The 10122-nt window shown below is 44.2% G+C and overlaps 1 pseudogene; it reads right to left on the reverse strand.

Moving 5' to 3' along the window:
* Nucleotides 1-4093: 4093 nt before the first annotated feature.
* On the reverse strand, nucleotides 4094-5391 carry LOC135970212 (ubiquitin-like protein 7 pseudogene; annotated as a pseudogene).
* Between the last annotated feature and the right edge of the window lie 4731 nt (nucleotides 5392-10122).

Genomic DNA, 10122 nt, shown 5'->3' on the forward strand with positions numbered 1-10122 from the left:
CCATATTAGCATATTAAAAGAATGAAACAATATTGTTTTTCAATAGATGGAGAAAACACATCTGACAAAATTCAAAATATCTATTCATTTATTTTTAATTAACTAGCTCAGATTAAAAAGAGATTTCCTTAATCTGATAAAGGGGATCTACCAAAAACCTACAGTAAACATTATTTTTAATGATAAAACAGGGAAGGCTTTTAAAATCAGGAAGAAGAAAGAAAGGAGGCCAGGTGCAGTGGCTCACGCCTGTGATCCCAGCACTTTGGGAGGCCCAGGTGGGTGGATCACTTGAGGCTAGGGCTTCGAGACTAGACTGGACAAAAAGGTGAAACACCCCCTCTTTACTAAAAATACAAAAAAAGTACCCATGCTTGCTGGCATGCACCTGTAGTCCCAGCTATTCAGGAGGCTGAGGCAGGAGAATCACTTGAACCTGGGATACGGAGGTTGCAGTGAACTGAGATTCCACCACGGCACTCCAGCCTGGATGAGAGAACAAGACTCTGTCAGAAAAAAAAAAAAAAAAAGAGAAAGGAAGAAAGGAAGGAAGGGAGGGAGGGAGGGAGAGAGAGGGGGGGGGGAAGGAAGGAAGGAAGGAAGGAAAGAAGGAGGGAAGGAAGGAAGGAAGGAAGGAAGGAAGGAAGGAAGGAAGGAAGGAAGGAAGGAAGCAAGCAGAGAGAGAGAGAGGGAAGGAGGGAGGAAATAAAAGGTGTAAGGTTTGGAAAGGAAAGGAAAAAAACCCTTAAAACCTTATTCACAGATGATATGATTTCTGCATGGATGATGTGATTTTATCCACAATCTTAAAAGTTTATATATTATATTCGTAAAAGCACTCTTTGTGATAGCCAAGAACTGGAAACCATTCAATGTAGAATGGATAGATGGTAGAATGGATAAATAAATTGAGACATAGTCACACACTGAAATTCTATACAGCAAAGAGCATAGTTGACAACCATATTCAATCATAACTAATCTCTGCATGGAAATCAGGTTAGTGGTTACTCTTGGATGAGGGACTAGTGGACAGAAGTGGCACAGGAATGTGGTGTGCAGTAAGTATGGAATTTGGAGTCAAGCAGTGTTTGGTTTAAATATTAGCTCTGCTGTTTACCAATTGACCGACCTTTCACAAGGGACATCACCACTGGGGGACTCAGTTTTCTCAACTAGAAAATGAACGTAGGTTTTCTCAACTAGAAAATGAACGTAGTAATGCTGCTCAGCTCACCGGATTGGTATGAAGTGAATGAGATAACATATGTGAAACATTCGGCTCAGAAAGTTCTGAAAAATGGCAGCTATTGTTATCAGTTTTATTATTCCTCAAGTTCCTCTCCATTAAGAATCTAGTGACTTGTAGCCATGAACAGTGGCTCACACCTATAATCTCAGCGTTTTGGGAAGCCAAGGTGGGTGGATCACTTGAGCTCAGGAATTTGAGACCAGCTTGGCCAACACAGCAAAACCCCATCTCTACAAAAAATACAAAAATTAGCTGGGTATGGTGGTGTGTGCCTGTAGTCTTGGCTACTCAGGAGGCTGAGTTGGGAGGATCACCTGAGCCAGGGAGGTTCAGGCTGCAGTGAGATATGATCACACCATTACTTTCCAACCTGGGCAACAGAATGAAACCCTCTCTCGAAAAAAAAAAAAAAAAAATCTAGTGACTTGTGAGTAGAAAACAAAGGTAACAAATAAAGAACAACTCAGCAGATGGCTTTACATTTCAATATATTTCCTCCAAAGATGCTTTGGGAACACTCCACACCCCATACATGGCTTGTTCAGCATGCACTGATATTGTCTTGTCATTGAAACTCCTGCCAAAGTCACATGCACTAGTGCCAAATGGTAAGTTCAGCACAGGGAGGGGCAGAGGCCTCCAGAGACGTTAAGTTAACTGCTGACTTTGCTCTGTTTCCTGCAAATCTGAGAACCAGCACATGTGACCTTTCATTCTTATCTTTATAGTAAGAGGTGCTTGAGTCTAGGGCATTTTGGTTTGGAGCTGAAAAAGGCTGTGGAATGCCTTCTCAGTCCATTAGGGACTAGTCAGATAGCCTCCTGAGCCCACCCTCACCCCTGCCCACTGGGGACACAGGCATTTATCATGAAAAGAATGTAGCACCTGCTTCCCCCAACCCCTGTCAGATTTCCTGTTTTTTTCTAAAAGCTTCCAAAATAGATTTTGGATTGTAGCGTTTTCCTCCAACGTTTCTGCAAAGTGTTTCCTGAATAATTATTTGTGCTTAGTGTTTGAAAAATAACCTTGCTCAAAGAGAAGAAATATAATGAACCTATTTGATATAATCTACATTAATGGGAGCAGCCCCAAGCAAAGGAGATAAAGAGGCAACACGAGGAGGATCAACATTTGGGCTCTTGGAAGGGAGCCCTGAGAAACATCATCAGCCAGACTTTAGTGATCAGTGCTCACTGAGCCTTCCTCATTAGACAGGGCAACTGGAGAGCACAACCAATATACACACAGGTGCATGTGGACACACACACAAAGGACATAGGAATGAGCAATTAGTCCAAGCCTCCTACCAACGTGACTTCTGCTTCACCCCTACATGAATTTAAGTAGTGTGGAAAGTAGGAAATGCTCCTGTAGTTCAGGAAATAAAGCAAGAAAGGAGCTTCCAGTGAGGTGCACTGGGTAGGACAGCCACCCAAAGCCCAAAATAGAAACAGCGCCTCATCAACCCCGAAGAAAAGGCATCCTACTCCCTGCCTAGGCTGAAGAAGACACCATCCAGAACATTAATCCTGACACACTTTAGTGCATCCAGAGCTTTGCAGCAGAAAAAGTCCGGGTAGAAGTAATTTTTGCACATTGAACAAAAAGAATACGCTTTGAAACAGATGGGATCGAAGATAATAGATGTGAAGGTGCTCTGGAAATTTAAAGGGGTTATACAAAGGCAAGAGATCATTGTTATTAGTGTTGTGTTTGCTTCGAAGATGCTGGAGTATTTCTTCTCAATCAATGATCTTGACATTACAAGGGCCAATTCTGTCAGGACAAGGAGAGCATTGAGCCTGGAGTCAGAAGGGCCAGAGTCCAGCGCAGCTGTACCGCTGATGAACCACCAACCACCAGCAAGCCCCTCAGCTCTCTGGCCTTGCGATGCCATCTCTGTAAATGGGGCCTAATCATAGGGCTGATGGAACATCACAGAGATAAAAGCGTCCAGTACTCAGGAGGCACTTAAAGCAGCTACTGTTTACTGAGCTCTGTTTACTTTGCTCTAGACACCATGCCAGCACTGTGTCTCCATTCTCTCACTAATCTTCACAAGAAACTACCAGGTAAGAACTGCTGTTTTCCAGTTACGAGGAAGACACGGAAGTGCCAAGAGGTCAGGCAGACGGCCCTAAGTGACAGGATTTCAGAGCCCAACACAAATCCAGTGATTCCAGTCCCGGGCTCTGTTCACTCGCTACCATGTTTTCCTCAATATTGGTTGAATCCCGAGTAGGTTATCCATCCTTTGACGGCAGGTACTGTTTGTTCTTCCTGAACCCTCATCGCAGAGCATCTGCTCCCGTGCTGGCTGCCAGTACAATTTACTGAAATTGAAATGTTACAGCTCTGTGAGAAGGGCCCTGCTGGCCAGGCCAGGGCTCTCTGACAGCTGTTTGGTGAGCTCCACATGACTCCCCGATCCAGGTGGGATGACTTCTGCATGAGGGGGCCTGGGAGGCCCTTGCACATGCAACTTCCAGGGGCGACAGATCAGCTCACTGTGCCCATCGCTGACCTGTAAAGAGGGAACCACCTCTGGTACACTCTAGGTGGCCAGACAAGTGTCTGAGATACTAGGACACCATCCAGCCCTGCTACAGGAGTGCAGTTTTAGCTTATCTCAAAGTGTCAAGAAAATAACTTTAGAAGTAACATTTGAGGGCATGGCTATCCTGCTTTGTAAATCTTGGCATGTTTTCGAAAGCTTGACGTGAAGACTACATTATATAAAACACTGTACCACTAGCAACTTCCAGGCAAAAATGGCTAAAGCATAAACAATGAAAAATGCACCCAGCATTTCAAATTAAGGCTTCCGAACATCATATCTCTTCATTTTTTTTTTTTTTTTGAGAGTTGACCATCAGGTAGGTATATTGGGGGAGGGAGAGATGGAGGCACCTTCATGAGTGCCTCCCATGGGCAGCAGCCTCTGAAACTTGCTGGGGGTTTAGGGGAAGCAGGGAGTTCATGGGGCTCCTCCAGCAAAGATGAGCTCCAGGGCTGCCGGGATGTCCACACCGGTGGCCTGCAGGGCCCGCAGGCTCAGCTCATTGTCCTGGATGCCCATGTCACATAGCTGCTGTAGCTGGGGCTGCCACTGGCTCTGAAGGCTGGGCTGCCCAGAGGCCTGAAGGGCATGCTGTAGAGCTTGGCTGAAGAGATCACTGGTGATGGGTGTCCCTGACTGGGTGCCAGGAGTCGGTGTGTGAGAGCTGCTCTCTGGAGTGCTGGCCAGGGCCAGGGCGGTGGCCAGCTCACTCTGGGTGATGGGCCGGGGCCCAGCAGCTCCACTGTACCCCAGGGAGGCTGGGCGGGAGCTGGGGGTACTGCTAGAGGGTGTGGACCTGGTGTTTGGGTGAAAATCGTCCTCATCATCCGAGAGCGCTTCAAACAGGAAGCCACCTGTCATATCCCGGTATGAGCTGGAGGGCATGCTCCGGGAAGAGGAGTCAGTTCCTGGCATCGGGGCACTGCCTGCTACTGAGTGCAGAACCAGGACAATGGCATTGACGAGGGCTGGGTGAGCAGGCATCAACGTATCAAGCATATTGGGATCAGCGAAGACAGAGAAGAGGTCCTTGTCCTGGAGAACCCCAAGAGCAATGGGGTCACTGCTGAGGCCTGGGGTGGCCATAATGATCTGATCCAGAGATTCCTTATTGCTGAGCATCTTAAAGACCGCTTCCCTGTAAGAGGAGCTGCTGTGCAGGGCAGTGTGCAGCACCCGGAACTCTCTCATGGCAGCCACTTTGTCCACAGGTTCTGGTTTCTGATCAGGTTCGGGCCAGGACTTTTGCAGAACATGGACAGTGGACCCAGGTTGAATGCCATAGAAGTCAAGTGTCTGGTCATCTTTTACCTTCCGACCACAGTAGATCAGATCAATCAGCTCAGGGTCTGGAACAGACTCCTGGAGTTTGCCAGCAATAAGCTGCTTCAGAAATGAAATACTATAGCCCCCAAGCGAGTATTCTCCCAGTTCTGTCTCTGGCAACCGAAGAATAGACTTTGGAGCAAGTGGCTGGTCAGCCAGCTTCACCGCCAGGTGCCAGTCTGAGAGAGACATCCTCTCTCTTTCGCGCTCTCTCTTTCTCCCCGTCCCGCGGAAGGAACCCGGCCGCACTGCCATATCTCTTCATTCTTGAAGACAGGTGCACTGGGCTTGATTTGATGTGATGCCCAAATACAATGAAACTGTAATTTAGGGAGCTCAAGTTATGTTTGAATCAATGATAAATTAATACTATTGTTAATTTTCTTTTGGATGCCTTCTTCACATGCCAGAGATAATAATGTTCTGGTCTTCAATTAAATGAAAGATGGGATTAAATAATTCCCTGGGGAGCTAATTGGTAGATTTGGTGAAGCTGCTTTTCTCATGCAACCATATAGCCTCATGCTCTCTTCCTTGGGTATTTTCTTTAGCACAAGTCTTTTTGTGCATTTGTCACTCTATGCAAGTGCTTAGCTCAGAATTGCTTCCTTTGGGGTATATGTAGTACTGCAGGAGAAGGATTGTTGCTGTGCCATGCAAAATCCAAGGAAGGACCCATGAATGAGCGGGACACAACCAAATTGTGTTGACAAGCATGGGAGGCTGGCAGATGGAGCCACTTACCAACTTGGCACCATGCTCTGAATCAAACCCAAGCCCTGCCTCTATTTTGATTAGTTAAAATTTTCAAGGACTGTTTGCCAGGTCAAAGCACAGTATGGATCAGAATTTATGTCCCATGGTGTCTCCAGCCTCTAGCATGAAATACCCCTCAACTTTAATTGGCTTTGGTCTCAGCCTGCTCACATAGGATCTTAGGCTCCTGCAAAGTTGCCCCTGAAAGTACGCAGAGGAGGCCCCCGTTTTCATGAACTGGATAGTGGGTGCAGCCATCATGATTGACATGTGGGCCATGTTCTGCCTCTCTCCTACTCCCATTCTCCTGAAAGTAAGAGTGGCTGGCATGGCTGGAGTGAGCCCCCAATGCCACTCTTCCCCTGCACTACCACAGCCACTGGTTTCAGATGTTCTACAGTACAAGGTGCTGTGTTTCCAGAATACGTATAATGAACATTGCGGTCCCCCACAGTGAGTCCTACTTTGTCATAGGGACACACATGCCTGCTGATCATATTCTTAGACTCCTAGTCTTTCATGCCAGACAGTGTCTTCAGCCTTCACCTGCTGCCGTCTCAACCCTGCCCCTGGTCCAGAAACCCGACTCAAATTTCCCTCAGCCACACTCAGGGCTCCAGTGCAATTCACATCTTGCAAAATGACTCCTCTCACCAGCCCACCAGCTCACCAGCTCACCAGAGAGGCCTTGACAAGTTTACTCTCACTGAGGGATCAAGGAAAAATGCTCACACCAGGACTAATTTTATGCTGACAGTTTTGTTTTTTAAATATGAGGGAATAAATTCGTAAATAAATAAATGAATAAACAAGATAGCTTTTCCTTACAGTAGAAAGTCAACAAATAGATGTAAAAGGAATGATATAAAAAAAAACCCAGCATTTGACAACCATCATCATTATCATACATTCAGGCCAGAACCATCAATGGATGCTAAAACTAGTGAGTAAAATTTGAAGGAACACATATGTAATCTCACAGTACCTTCCCACAAGATGCTTATTAATTATAAAGTAACTTTGCAAAGTAAAATAACATAATTATTTTAGAAAGTAATATTACCGTGGAGAAACTTGGCTGATACTACCTGTCAATGAAAAGAGTCGAACTCTGTAAAATATTTGAAGAGATTTATTCTGAGCCAAATATGAGTTACTATGGCCCGTGACATGATCCTCAGGAGGTCCTGAGAACATGTGCCCAAGGTGGTCAGGGTCCAGCTTGGTTTTACATATTTTAGGGAGGCATGAGACATCAATCAAATACATTTAAGAAATACATTGGCTTGGTTCAGAAAGGCGGGACAACTCAAAGCCGGGGGCTTCCAGGCTATTGGTAAATTTAAACATTTTCTGGTTGACAATCGGTTGAGTTTATCTGAAGACCTGGGATTAATGGAAAAGAATGTTCAGGTTAAGATAAAGGATTGTGGCAACCAAGTTTTACTGTGCAGAGGAATATCTCAGCAGACTCCAGAGACAGAGAGAGCAGGTTGTAAAATGTTTATTTTCAGACCTAAAAGGGTGCCTGGCTCTTAGTTGATTATCTCCTGAATCAGGAAGGAAAGGAAGGAAAACAAAGTGTGGAGGGGATTCTCTATAGAATGTGGATTTTTCCCACAAGAGGCTTTGCAGGGCAATTTCAAGGCATGGCAAGGAGATATATTTTGGGGTTAAATATTTTCTTCCTTGTCTCATAATGTTATGCCAGAGTCAGATTGAAAAGCAAGTCACAATATACAGGGTCAAATAAAACCCATCTGATGAGAATCCATGGTTTGCAGGGCATGACTCCCTAGATCCCTTAGAGAGGAATTTGGGCAAGATAAAAAATCAGAGCTTAGTCCTCACACCTTAACCAAAGGATCAAAATTCACATTACTAGTAATGAGACAAGGGTTCAGCAGGTGCCTCCTGATAAGCCGCACTGAGAGGAACTCAACACCACTTCTACAGCATTGCCACCCAAAGCACACAACCCAAATGCAATCCAAGGAAACACTGGACAAACCCTAATTAAGGGACATTCTACAAAATAACTGGCTAGTACTATGAAGAAAAGTCAACATCATTGATATGAAGAGAGACTCAAGAACAGTTCCATATTAAAGAAGACTAAAGAGATGTAACAATTGAATACATAGTCCAGGTTTTCTTTTGCTATAAAGGAAATTATCAGAAAAAATTGGTGAAATTTGAATAAAGTCTATAGTTTGGAAAATAACATTACAGCAATCTTATCAGTCATTACATCAATAATCAATAGATATGGTGAGAGGGAAAAGGATAAGACAAATGTAGTAAAATGTTAGCATTTGAGGCATTTGAGTAAAATATTTTCTACTATTTTTGTAATTTCTCTATAAACTGACAATTTATGTCAAAACTAAATTTAAAAAAATAATCTGGGCTATTCTTTGAGTTATCTAAAGACATGTATATGTATTTCCAAACCAGGTTTGGGGGCTGGGAATGTTTGCTACTTTTCAAGCAATGGCCAAGTCTGGTCTTCTTGGACATGAGAACACTGCTGGCTTCTGAGACCTTTGTAAGCCACATCACCATGTGACCTGAATTTGAGCCAGTTCTAAACCTTTTCTGGTTGTTTCAAAATAGCTTAGGAAGAAATTGGTGATGATGGGGAATGGTGGCGAGGAGCGGCTGCATTTCTAACAGAACACATGCCCTATACACCCCTGCCCAGTCACCCCATAGGATAGTCTTGGCTTCTGAAAGGGAGAAATCAGAAAGTCAAGGACCATGTGCTCCTGTCTCTAAGCCTGTTCAGTGATGGCTGAGCCAGAGACTCAAGCCTTAGGAGCTGACTTGTTATGGCCCTAAAAATAATTCAGAAGTAGCCTGAAGCTACTGACTCATCAGACACCCTGAGGGCTCTCTTGCTGGCATTAGGAAACTCTGAGAAATCTAATTAAACTTTTATTCAACCCTCTCTCTGAGAGCACAGACTAGTGGAGAGTAAGTGACAATGGTCTGATTCAGCTTGGGTATCTCCTGAAGGTGGGGGGCGGAGACAGCCTCCAATCCCAGTGAGAGAGCGTGGGCAGTGGGAAGACCCTGCAACGTGGTCTCCCGGAGGCTGGATCCCAAGAAGAACAGGCTCCTTTTTCCACTTCATGTCAGGGGCCAAGTGTTCCATGTCCATGCATTTTCTCTGAGCCTGCTTAGTTACTGGTGAATCAAATAAATAAAATCAAGACAATATTTAATATTCATTGAGTACTTATTGTGTGCCCATCACTGTGTTAACCACCCTAATAGACAATCTCATTTAATCCTATGCAGAAGGTGTTATTCGTTTCATTTTAGAGTCAAGGGTACTGAAGCTAAGAGAGGTAAAGCAATTTATCAAGCCTCCTTTGAGAGAGTGGAGGAGCAACTAAGTTTACCATTAAACAGGGAAGTCAAGTATAAATAACCACATGAAATATGAAATAGAAATGAAAGAGCCATCTTAGAAAAGGCTGTCTTCATGGACTTTTCATCAATGACCTCATCCAATCTCAAGGCTCCAAACATCTCCTCCATGAGGGGATCCTTAGATCTCTAGCTCTTGGTCCAGTCTCTCTCTTGAGCTACATAAACTCCTTATTTTTAGCTGTGGGCCTGACCTTTCCTCTAGGCAGCTCTGTCTGGATCTTACATTCAGCCTGGCCAAAACTGAGCTCATGTCATTTCTCTCTTCTTCCCAAACGAACCCCACATTCGATGTTTCTATTTCTGGCCCAATGACACCATTCTCCTAAGGACTAAGGTTTGAAATCTTGAGTTTTTTCATTCCTGTTCCATTATATGCTGCCTAATATACTTTTTTTTTAATCCTTTTACTTCCTTTTCCATGCCTTCCCCATTCTACCACCACCCAACCCTACCCCACCTGCCCGCACATCTATCTAAGGAAACTTGGGCTCTCTTAGCAGAGAAATATGATATAAATCCTTCTTTATCCATCCCTGAGGGCACATGCTACAAAACTGGCCCAGAATAATATTTTGAAAGTTGGTGAATCAGAGAACAAAAAGGTCAAATCCTGGACACTCTGTGTAGATCTGATTTTTAATGGCTCATATGATACTTTTATTTCCAAAAAAAATGAGATGGAGGATACTCAGAGTTTTTAAAAATAATATTTCCTTAGAATCTACCATGAGCTGAGCCTTGTGCTAGTATCTTTCATACACATTATCTAATTTAATTCTTATAAAAACTT

This window comes from Macaca fascicularis, chromosome 1 (genome assembly GCF_037993035.2).
Source record: "Macaca fascicularis isolate 582-1 chromosome 1, T2T-MFA8v1.1".
Classification (NCBI taxonomy): Eukaryota; Metazoa; Chordata; class Mammalia; order Primates; family Cercopithecidae; genus Macaca; species Macaca fascicularis.